The following is a 10,651-nucleotide window of genomic DNA, read 5'->3' on the forward strand; positions in this document are numbered from 1 at the left end:
AGGCCCCGCCCCGGCCCCGCCCCCTGCGGCCCCAAGGCTCGCGGTCAGCCTCACCCCGCGGGTGCTTGCCGTCTTCTTGTCTTCTGACCAATCTTTATCTGATCTTTTTTAGATCCCCTTTGGCGCCCGCCTTGAAAGCAAGAGGAGAGCGGGAAGGGGGGGAATGCACCTCTTAGACGCGCACCTCCTACTCTGTCTAGACCCCGCCTCCACACAGAAGGAACCGGGCAGCGGGAAAGGCTGACGCGACTCGCGCCATCTTTTACTTGGGCGGAACCAATCGCTGCTTGACGAGCCTCCATTTCCTAATGGGACACCGTAGGTTTTCTCACGGCGTCTTCAATTTGTGTGAACGTTGGCGTACTGGGCTCCTAAAAAAGCGTGGGCCGACTTGCAGGACTCTTTATCAAGACCCACTATTTAAAAATGCTGGCGTAGCTTTAAGACAAATACACAGTGCAGTTTTTAATAAGAAAAGCTGGTGGCTCTTGGGGAAGCAGAGCAGAGTTGGTGGTTGTAAATGGTTTTATTGGCGCTATGCTCCTGAGTATGCGAAAGGAATTATACTTTGTACGTGGTTGTTAAAATAGTTCAAGAAAGGATTTTTCTCCCTGTTAACTACAACTCTGACCCAAGACCCATTAAATAATCCTCTCATGTAGTCACCGCAATTTGGTGTTCGCAGTGTACATAAATTCGTTTAAACTTTGAGAAGTGTAACCGTTATGTTAATGAGAATTTTTTGATCTGCAATGTGCACATTCCGGGTTTTCACTACAGGTAAGTAGCACTAAACATTTTTTTAAAGCATTGAAAAGCAAATAGCACTTTTATTAGTCAGAAAAATGACTGTACAAAATGCTTTTTCATAAATTTACACTCTTTGCAGTTACAGACCCTTTGTCACTCACTGCTCTATGTTTATTCACCAAGTAGATACCACTTAGCAAGTGCTTACACAGTGTTTTGTATATGTTCCTCAATCTGAAGAATTAGATTTCGTTTATGTGTGGAATTAAAACAAAATGTTAAATACATGGAAACAGTAAAACTATGATTGAGATGCTAGGAAGGAATGGATGGAAGCTGTAGACCTAAGGGTACCAAGTTTACACTTGTGTCAAAAGAGTAAATTTAGAGACTAGATAACAACATAAGGACTATAGTTAACTCTGTATACTGGAAATTGGCTAAAAAAGTACATTTTAGGCTGGATACAGTGGCACACACTTGCGATCCCAGGACTATTGGAGACTGAGGAAGGAGGATTGCAAATTTGAATCCAGCCTGGGCAATTTAATAACTTAGCAAGACCATGTCTTAAAATAAATAAGTACTCGGAATGTAGCTCAGTGCAAAGGTCCTGGATTCAATACCTCCCTCACCCACTTCCACGCAAAAAGTAGATTTTTAGGAACTACCACGCATGAAAAAAGTAACTGTCAGATGATGGATATGTTAATTTGCTCCACTGTAGTAATCACTGTCCTTGTTTGTACCAACATCAAAACATGTGACAGCTGGGCGTGGTGGCACATGCTTGTAATCCCAGCATTCAAAAGGCTGAGGCAGGAGTATTGCTATAAACTTGAGGCCAGTCTGGGCTATATAGTGAGCTCGAGGCCTGCCTGAACTACACAGAGAGACCCTGTGTCAACCCCCCCAATATATTATATATTTAAAATATATACAATGAAGAGAGAATTGTACTTTTAAAAATTAATTAATTTTATTGGTACATTTAAGGTATATAATGTAATGACATTCATCATTGGAAATTTGCACCTTTACAAAATCCATCTTGGTTCTTATTTTTTTCCCATCCCCTGTCCTAATACAAAGACTTTGTTTCCATTTTTTCCTTTTTCTCATGTTAATTTCAATCCCATCACTCTTTTCCCCTACCCCTTCTACTGCCCCTTCCCCGTTGCACCTTTTCTTCCTATTTCACATTATCCATTATGCTTTTTAGTCCTTATTTACACTTTCAGTTTCTCACACTAGAGATACTTCGGTATTTACACATATGCATCCTATTTATTTCACTTAAGAGTATTGCCTCAATGTGCATCTATTTAGCTATAAATGTCTCTAGTTTCTTGTTCTTAATGGTTGAGTAGTACTCCATTTTACATATATAATAAAAACCCCACATTTTCTTTATCCAGTCTCCTGTTAATGGCAATTGGGCTGTTTCCAAGTTTTAGCCATCACAAATTGTGCTGCTATGAACATGGGTGCACATATATCATTGTGGTATGATTCTTTTAATTCTTTTAGGAAGATACCTAGCAGGGGGATAGCTGGGTTAAATGGGACCTCCAATCCTAGTTCTTTGAGGTACCTTTAGACTGATTTCCACAGTGGTTGCTCCACTCTACACTTCCACCAGCAGTGGAGCAGGGTTCCTCTTTCCCCATAGACCAGTCAGCATTTGTTATTGGTTGATAACAATGATAGCAGCCATTCTTTCTGGGGTGAGGTGGAATCTCAGTGTTGTTTTCATTGCATTTCTCAAATGATCAGTGATGTTGAATTTTTTTTTCATATATTTATTTGCTATTTCTACTCCTTTGAGAAATGTCTGTTCATTTCAGATGCCCATTTTTTGGATTGGGTCTTTAAATTTGGGAGGTCTTATTTTTTAACAGTTTTTTATATATTTTAGATAGTAGACCTTTGTCTGAGGGACAGCTGGTGAAATTTTTTTCCCCACATTGTGGGTTTTCTCTTCACAATATTATTCTCTTGCTGTGTAGAAGCTTTTTAACAAGAGATCCCACTTGTTGATTGTGCTAGATCATGGCAACTGAGGTTTTCTTCATAAAATCTTTTCCTATACTGATGTCTTCAAGAGTTCTACCTAACCTCCCTTCCAGCAGACTTAGTATTTCTGTTTTAATATTTAGATCTTTAATCCATTTCAATTTTAATTTAGCAAATGGTGAAAGATATAGGTCTAGTTTTAATCTTTGGCAAGTTGAAACCCAGTTTTTCTAGCACCACTTATTAAAGAGGGTATCTTTCCTCCAGTGAGTGTGTTTGCCTCTTTTGTCGAGATGAGGTGGCCGAGTGTCTCTGGAGTTGTTTCTGCATCTTCTAATCTGTTCCACTGGTCTTCAGGTCTGTTTCTTTGCTAGTACCATGCTGCTTTTATAACAGTGGCTTTGTAGTATAGTTTCAAGTCAGGGATTGTGATACCCCCTACCTTGTCTTTATTGCCTAGAATTTCTTTTGCTATTCTAGGTCTCTTATTGTTCCAAATGAATTTTGGGATTGTTTTCTCAGGGTCTGAAGTATGCTGCTGGGAATTCAATTGGGATTGCATTGAATCTATATAGCAGTTTTGGAAGTATGGCCATTTGCACTATATTGACTTTTTGTACTCAAGAGCAAAGGATGTCTTTCCATTTTCTGATATCTTCTTCAATCTCTTTTTTCAGTGTTATAGTCGAGGTTTTTGATTTCTTTCATTAGTTGAATTCCTAGGTATTTCAATTTTTTGGATATTGTGAAAGGAATGATTTGTCCTATTTCTTTCTCAGTGAGTCTTTTTTTTTGTGTACATGAAAGCTATTGATGTTGTGTGTTGACCTCCTATCCAGCTACTTTGCTGAATTTTGTTATTAAGTATGGAGGACTTTTGATGGAGTTCTTTTGATATTCTATATAGAGTATCATGCCATCTGCAAATAATGACAATCTGACTTCTTCATTTCCTATCTTTATTGTTTTTATTTCTTTTTCTTGTCTAACGTGGCTAATGTTTCTAAAACTATATTGAACAGGAGTGGTGATAGTGGACATCCCTTTCTTGTTCCTGATTTTAGTGTGAAGGATTTCAGTTTTTGACCATTTAGTATGATATTGGCTGTTGGTTTTTTCATAGATGGCTTTTATCAGATTGAGGTAGAGACTGTCTAATTCTAAATTTTTGGAGGGTTTATATCATTAATGAGTGTTGGATTTTGTCAAATGCTATCTCTGCATCTATTTAGATAATCATATGGTTTTTGTCCTTGGCTCTATGTTATATTGGCTCTATTAATATATTTCATTACATTTATTGATTTGCATATATTGAAGCATCCCTGCATCCCTGGGGTGAATCCCACTTGGTCAGGGTGTATGATCTTCTTGATGATCTCCTGCATTCTATTTGTGAGTATCTTATTAAGGATTGTTTCATCTATGTTCATTAGTTTGGCCTATAGTTCTCTTTTTAGGTTGTGTCTTTCTCTGCTTTGGGCATCAAGGTGATGCTTGCTTCCAGGAATGAATTCAGGAGTATTGCTTCCCTTTCAATTTCATTGAAGAGTTTTAAGTGTAGTGGGGACAGTTCCTCTCTAAATATCTTGTAAAATTCAGCAGTGAAGCCATCAGGACTCAGACTTTTTTAGTTGGTAAGTTTTAAATTATGTTTTAAATTTCATTGATATTGGGTCATTTAGGATTTTTAGGTCATCTTCGTTCAACTTTGGTAATTCATTTGTACCTAGGAATCTGTCTATTTCTTCTGTACTTTCCATCTTATTGGCACATAGGTTCTTGAAGTAGGTACTGATGAACCTCTGGATTTCTGCTGGCTCTGTTGTAATTTCTCCTTTTCAATCCTAATTGCATGGATTTGGGCCTTTTGTTTCCTTTATTTGATAAGGTTGGCTAAAGGTTTGTCAATTTTGTTTATTCTTTCAAAGAACCAACTCTTGGCTTCACTGTTTTTTTTTTTTTTGTATTGTTTTTTCATCTCCATTGCATTAATTGCTTCCCTGATCTTTATAATTTCCTTCCTTCTATGAGCTTTGGGTTTGTCCTGCTCTTCTTTTCCTAGAAGTTTGAGATTCAGCATCAGGTTGTGTAATAGAGGTTGCTCTGTTTTCCAAATATGAGTATTTACTGCTATGAGTTTCCCTTGTTAAACTGCTTTCAATGTGTGATTCCAGTATGTTGTACTGTCATTGTCATTTAATTGTAGGAATTGTCAGATTTCTTCTTTAATTTCCTCTGTGACCCATTGGTTATTTAGAAGTATTTGTTGAATTTCCACACTGTTTATAAAATTCTTGCAGTTTCTGTTGATCTCCAATTTCATTGCACTATGGTCTGATAATATATAGGGGATAACTTCAGTTCCTTTGCACTTACTTAAACATGTTCAATCAGTGAGTATGTGGTCTATTTTGGAGAACGATCCATGTGCAGATGAAAAGTATGTGTATTTTGATTTTGTGGGGTGGAATACTCTGTAAATATCTGTTAAATTCATTTGTTTAAGAGTTTGATTGAGTTCCAGTATTTCATTGTTAATTTTTTGTTTGGTTGATCTATCTATTTGATACAGTGGGGTAGTGAGGTCCCCCACTACTGTTGTATTAGTGCTTATATGATATTTCATGTCTGTTAGTATTTGTTTTATATAGTTGGGCACACTAGTGTTTGGTTCATATATATTTATGATTGTCATCTCTTCCTCTTCAATTGTTCTGTTCCCTTTACAAGGATGTAGTGTTCTTTTTTGTCTCTCTCTCCCTCTCTCCCCCCCCCCTTTATTTTTGGTACTGGGGATCAAACTTGGGTCCTTGCACTGAGCTAAATCCCTGGCCCTTCTCTTAAACAGTGTTGGTTTGAAATCCACTTGTTCTGCAAAGAGCATAGCTACTCTCCTGCTTTTTTTTTTTTTTTTTAGGTTCCTGTGGCATGGAGTATTGTTTTCCATCCTTTAACTTTCAGTCTATTAGTTCCATTTTGAATTAAGTGTGTTCTTTTTTTTTTTTGTACCAAGAATTGAACTTGGGACCTTGCACTCATGAAGCAGACAGTGGAACTGAGCTAAATCCCTGGCTCAAGTGTGTTTCTTGTATGCAGCATATTGTTGGATCTTGCTTCTTGACCCATTCTGCCAGTCTGTTTCTTTTGATTGGTGAATTAAGACCATTAACATTTGTGGTTATAACTAATATGCATTGATTTATCCTTGTCATGACTTTTTCTTTTTGTTGGGTTCTCCCCCTTTGGATTTAATTTCTTGTTGTGCCTGATGGATTCATTCTCTGGACTTCCTGGAGTTGTGTTCCTCATTGTCTTTTCCTAGGATATTGTTTAAAAAATTTTGGAGTGCTGGTTTAGTGTTCATGAGGTGCTGTTTGTCATGAAAGTATCTTATTTCTCCATTGATTTTGAAAGATAGTTTTGGCAGGGTACATCAACCTGGGTTGGAGGTTGTTTTCTTCAGGGCTTGAAATATGTCACTCCACACTCTTCTTGCCTTATGGGTTTGTGTTGAGAAGTCTGCTGTGATTCTGATTGGCTTTCCTTTGGATGTGATTTATTTCTTTTCTATAACTGTACAGTTTTGTTCTGTTGGGTTTCTGGAATCTTATCCATTATATGTGTATGTGTATATATATTTTTTTTATCACAGCATTTGGGATGCTATCCAGGTGTGCCTCTTGCTAGGGCCCCTGTGTAGCTGTTGTCTGGTGGGGGGCCTTTGGCTGGGGGTTGTGTATCCTAATTTCTGTTCTCTGCGTAGGCTTCTGGCTAGGGTCTCCAGACACTTATCAGTGGTATCAGGGCGAGTCTCTGGGTGTTGCTTGTGCATCTGTGTAGTTCTTTTGTATGTGGGCTCTTGGCTGTGGCCAGTGGTATGGCGGGACTCCGAATGAAGCTTGTGCACCTGTGCAGCTCTTTTCTAGGCAGGCCATGGCTTGGGCACATGTTCCTGCTTCTCTGGGGTCAGGGTGGGGCCCTGGCTGGGGTCTTCCTGCAGCCACTCCACGCTGTTCTACACGGCTGCTCCCCGGGATGTGCATGCACTTACTAACGGTATGGTGGAACTCTGGATCAAAAATAATTATGCTTAATTTTCCTGATCTCTTTAAGTGATCTCATTTGGTTTTAATAGCAGAGATAACTGGGGTTCTAAGAGAGTCAACTTTTTATACAAGGCCACCTTCTTAATTATTTTGGCCAGTTTTGTGCTATTCCACACCCCACTGATGTCTGAGGACATCAGTCTGGTACCTGGGTGAAAAAAGCCCTTCTCAGATAACACCTGTGTCTAATGATCGTGCCCCCATTTCTGACAAGATTGGAATTTTGATTAGTTGGGAAAGGAGTACACCTCCCCAGTTTTTTCCTACTTCTTCAAAATTTTGCATAGAGACAAAATAATTTTCACAATCTACAACAAGTTTTTGGTTTTCTGTAGTATGACTAGAACTGCTATGTTTTGTAACAGAAAAATAATGAAACAACAAAGTCTGCCTGGTTGTGAGAAAGAAGATATTGTAAGTTATAAAAGTGGTTCTGCATGCATGATGTTTTGTGGCCAGTGAATATGTATCCTTTTCCCCACATCTAATTGAATCACTATTTAGTCATTCGGTAGCAGTACAGTCACATGTATGTCTTTCATTGGACTGGAGCAAAAAAAAAAAAAAAAATCAAGATGGAAACAATAATTATAATGTACTTTGGTGGTCTATAATACTTAGATTTTCTGAGGGTTTAAAATAGGACAAACATTCTAGTACTCATCCCCTCATTGCTTCTTTGGTGAACCAAAGAGAAAATGATATTATCTGGTATCAACTGCACCAACGATTGGCTTAGGAGGACTTTAATTTTTAGCCACTTCAAATTCTATTTAACTTCCAGATAAACCACTCTAAATAACTATATCAAGTGAAGAAGGAATATTTCTTCAGACAAGAATCACATTCCTCCATTTCTAACCGAATGACACTTTTAAAGACAATATATAGAATTGTTTTTAACTATCCACATATAATTAACATTCAGTCATACAGAAACAGCTCCCCAGCTAGGGAAATAGTAAAACAGGCTAAGAGATTGAACTCTAGAATTTGAACCAGTGAAAGTACTACCTCTGCTTTTAATTGTGAATCTTTGGGCAGTATTCTGCTTCTTCCTGCCTCAGTTTCCTCAGCTACAAGTGTGTGCATCATAATTTCTCATAGAGTTGTTGTGAGGCTCGTGTGCAGTCAAGCAAGCCAAGAATTTCAAACAGCAAGTTTGGGAAGTGGTGGGACTAATCTCAATTTTAGTATCTACTCGGGAATATATTTCTAGCAATAACAAATGACTTATAAGCCTTTTCACCTATGTACATATTTACAATTCCAAAAAAATATTAGAACTCAGGGAACCCTGCTGCTGCATTACAAATGCTAGCTCTTGTCAGGAGGCCTTTTCTCCCTCCTCTCTATTAGTGTTATTCAGAAATATATGTGCTCAGCTCACTGATTAGCTCCCATTTACCAAGATTATAGCAAATTAGATTTTACTGTGACTGGCATGTGAATAATCTGATGTTGGATGTGGATGAGGAATATTATTATATAAGCCACGGTGCACTTAATTTATTTTAAGTAATGAAATTTTATGTGTTTGCCTTAATAATTGATGACTTATCAATGTGGTACATTATCTTTTGGTTGGAGTGTGAATAAAACAACATCAACTGAGGTACATCGAGGTGGAATCTTGGTTCCTGAATATGAAAAGGTAGTTCTGTAAGTCAGCATGATACATGATTTAAAAAGCTCCAGTGGGTCTCTGTCTGGAGCCAACTCTATAGTTTCAACAATTGACAACATGGGGAACACCCCTGCGGGAGAATGTCATCAGGAGTCAACATGTATTTCAATTCAGCTCCTCCTGGGATTCATGATTCTATAAATAAGAAGCCATTGTGCTTCTCAATGAGAGGAATCCTATCCTCTACTAGGTATTAGCCTTTGTTCCTTGCATTTCAATGCTTTTACAATGGTTGTAAGTAATCTACAGTCCAAAATAAGCGTCCCAGGTGGGAGAGTTTGTAATTCATTGCAGCATCACAAAACACAGCATGAAAGAGAACAAGATGCGGAAAAACAAACTTTCCTAAATCTCATATAAGATTACTAGCTTGTAGAGGAGGAGAGAATGTGAAATTGTATACTTTTCTTAGAGGAAGATAAATCTAAAGCTGTACCTTGCTAGACTGATTGTGATTTGATGGACTTCAGGTGCAGCAAACAGTCCACACTGGTGACTAATTCTGTGCTATGTGCACCAAGCACTGGTGACCAGTGCAGCTGAACCACCACCCTCAACACCAGGACTCCCTCTCTAAGATTACACATTCTGAATCCAGCTCAAAAATGCCTTCCTGAGCACATCTGTCTAATTTTACTCCCATTTGCAAATCTCAACATGTTTGTACTTGTATTTATGCTATATTATACTTACTGATATGGTGCTTTGCCAATGGCCATTTTCTATGTGGTGTGAAGTAACTGCCCTAAACTTTGTCACATGCTATTTGAGAACAAGAACTATCTGCTTACAGTTTCACCTATTGACTTTTTTGTTGTTGCTTTAGCAAATATCTGGTTGTTATTAAATGCCATGGGACTGATAGATATTTCACTCTCCCTACTTTAGAAGTATTATCTTTAGCTTAGGCTCCTGTGATTTGATTCCCTCTTTTGAAAATAGCTTTTCCTTTTTTTTAAATTTTTGTACCAGGGAACAAACTCTGGACTTTGCACTTGTGAAGCAGGCAGTAGCACCACTGAGCTAAATCCGTGGCCCTGATTTTACCGTAAGAGTCAAAGTCACTCTGTTTAAGGATCACACTGATTAGAGTGAGTGAGAAACTGTAGGGCACCTTACAGTTCTTTTGTCCTCAATTTAGCCTCTGATCCATCTCTTTTCCCCCTGCTATTTCTTTAACTCAGTAGATAAATTTTACAAGACCAACTACTATCTTTGGGACAATTTAAAGTCACTTAGTTTCACAGTGTTTGACATCTAGTACGTTTTGACATATGCCCTTTTCTTTAAAATTAGCTTGAAAAACATGGCCCTTTCTTTTCCTTATGGATATAAGGACTGAGTAACCTATAAATTTCTACAAATTCTCCAATTTCTATAAATTGGAGTTGCACTGAATGTATAGATCTGATTATTGTTTTTCCATTTATGCAGATGACATAGCTAATTGCAACTTCTCCTATCTTTGTTAGTTTTCTCTGAAAAGGCACTTCACATCTTTTGTGAGATTTCCTAAGTCATATTTTAGTGGGGTTATTAAAAATTATTCTTTCTAAAAATGATACTTTCTAGTTTTTGCTGGCATTAAGCAATGCTATTTTTTTATCTTATATATGGCAACCTTGCTAAATATTCTTATTGGTCATACATTTAAAAACAAAAGAAACAAGCCCAAATCAAAAAAGTTACCAGCCATTTCACTTTCATGTTCTTCAGCTTTCAGTAGCTTCCCATTTTGTATAGTGTCCAGGGTTCTTAAAAAACTCCAAAGTTTCTCCACAATCTGGCTCCTTCAGACTTTTAAGACTTCACTCTTAGTGCCCTTTCCCTTATTACTTACTGATCCATAAGAGTTCACTGCTCTGTGATCACTCACATAACTCATAATAACAAACATAATAAAATCTCTCTAATCAGGGTATAGGTTTTACTTTGCAAAATTTTACTAAGCTCTAAATATGGCATATGCTTAAGTGACATTAATAAGGAAAAGCTTAATTTGAAAATTTTTGCACTTTTAAATGACAAAACAGGCTACTTAATCAAGTTTTCTAGACAGAGCAAAAATTTCATATACTGCTAAGCAAAA

This window comes from Fukomys damarensis, unplaced genomic scaffold (genome assembly GCF_012274545.1).
Source record: "Fukomys damarensis isolate Sample0158 unplaced genomic scaffold, DMR_v1.0_HiC HiC_scaffold_36, whole genome shotgun sequence".
Taxonomy (NCBI): domain Eukaryota; kingdom Metazoa; phylum Chordata; class Mammalia; order Rodentia; family Bathyergidae; genus Fukomys; species Fukomys damarensis.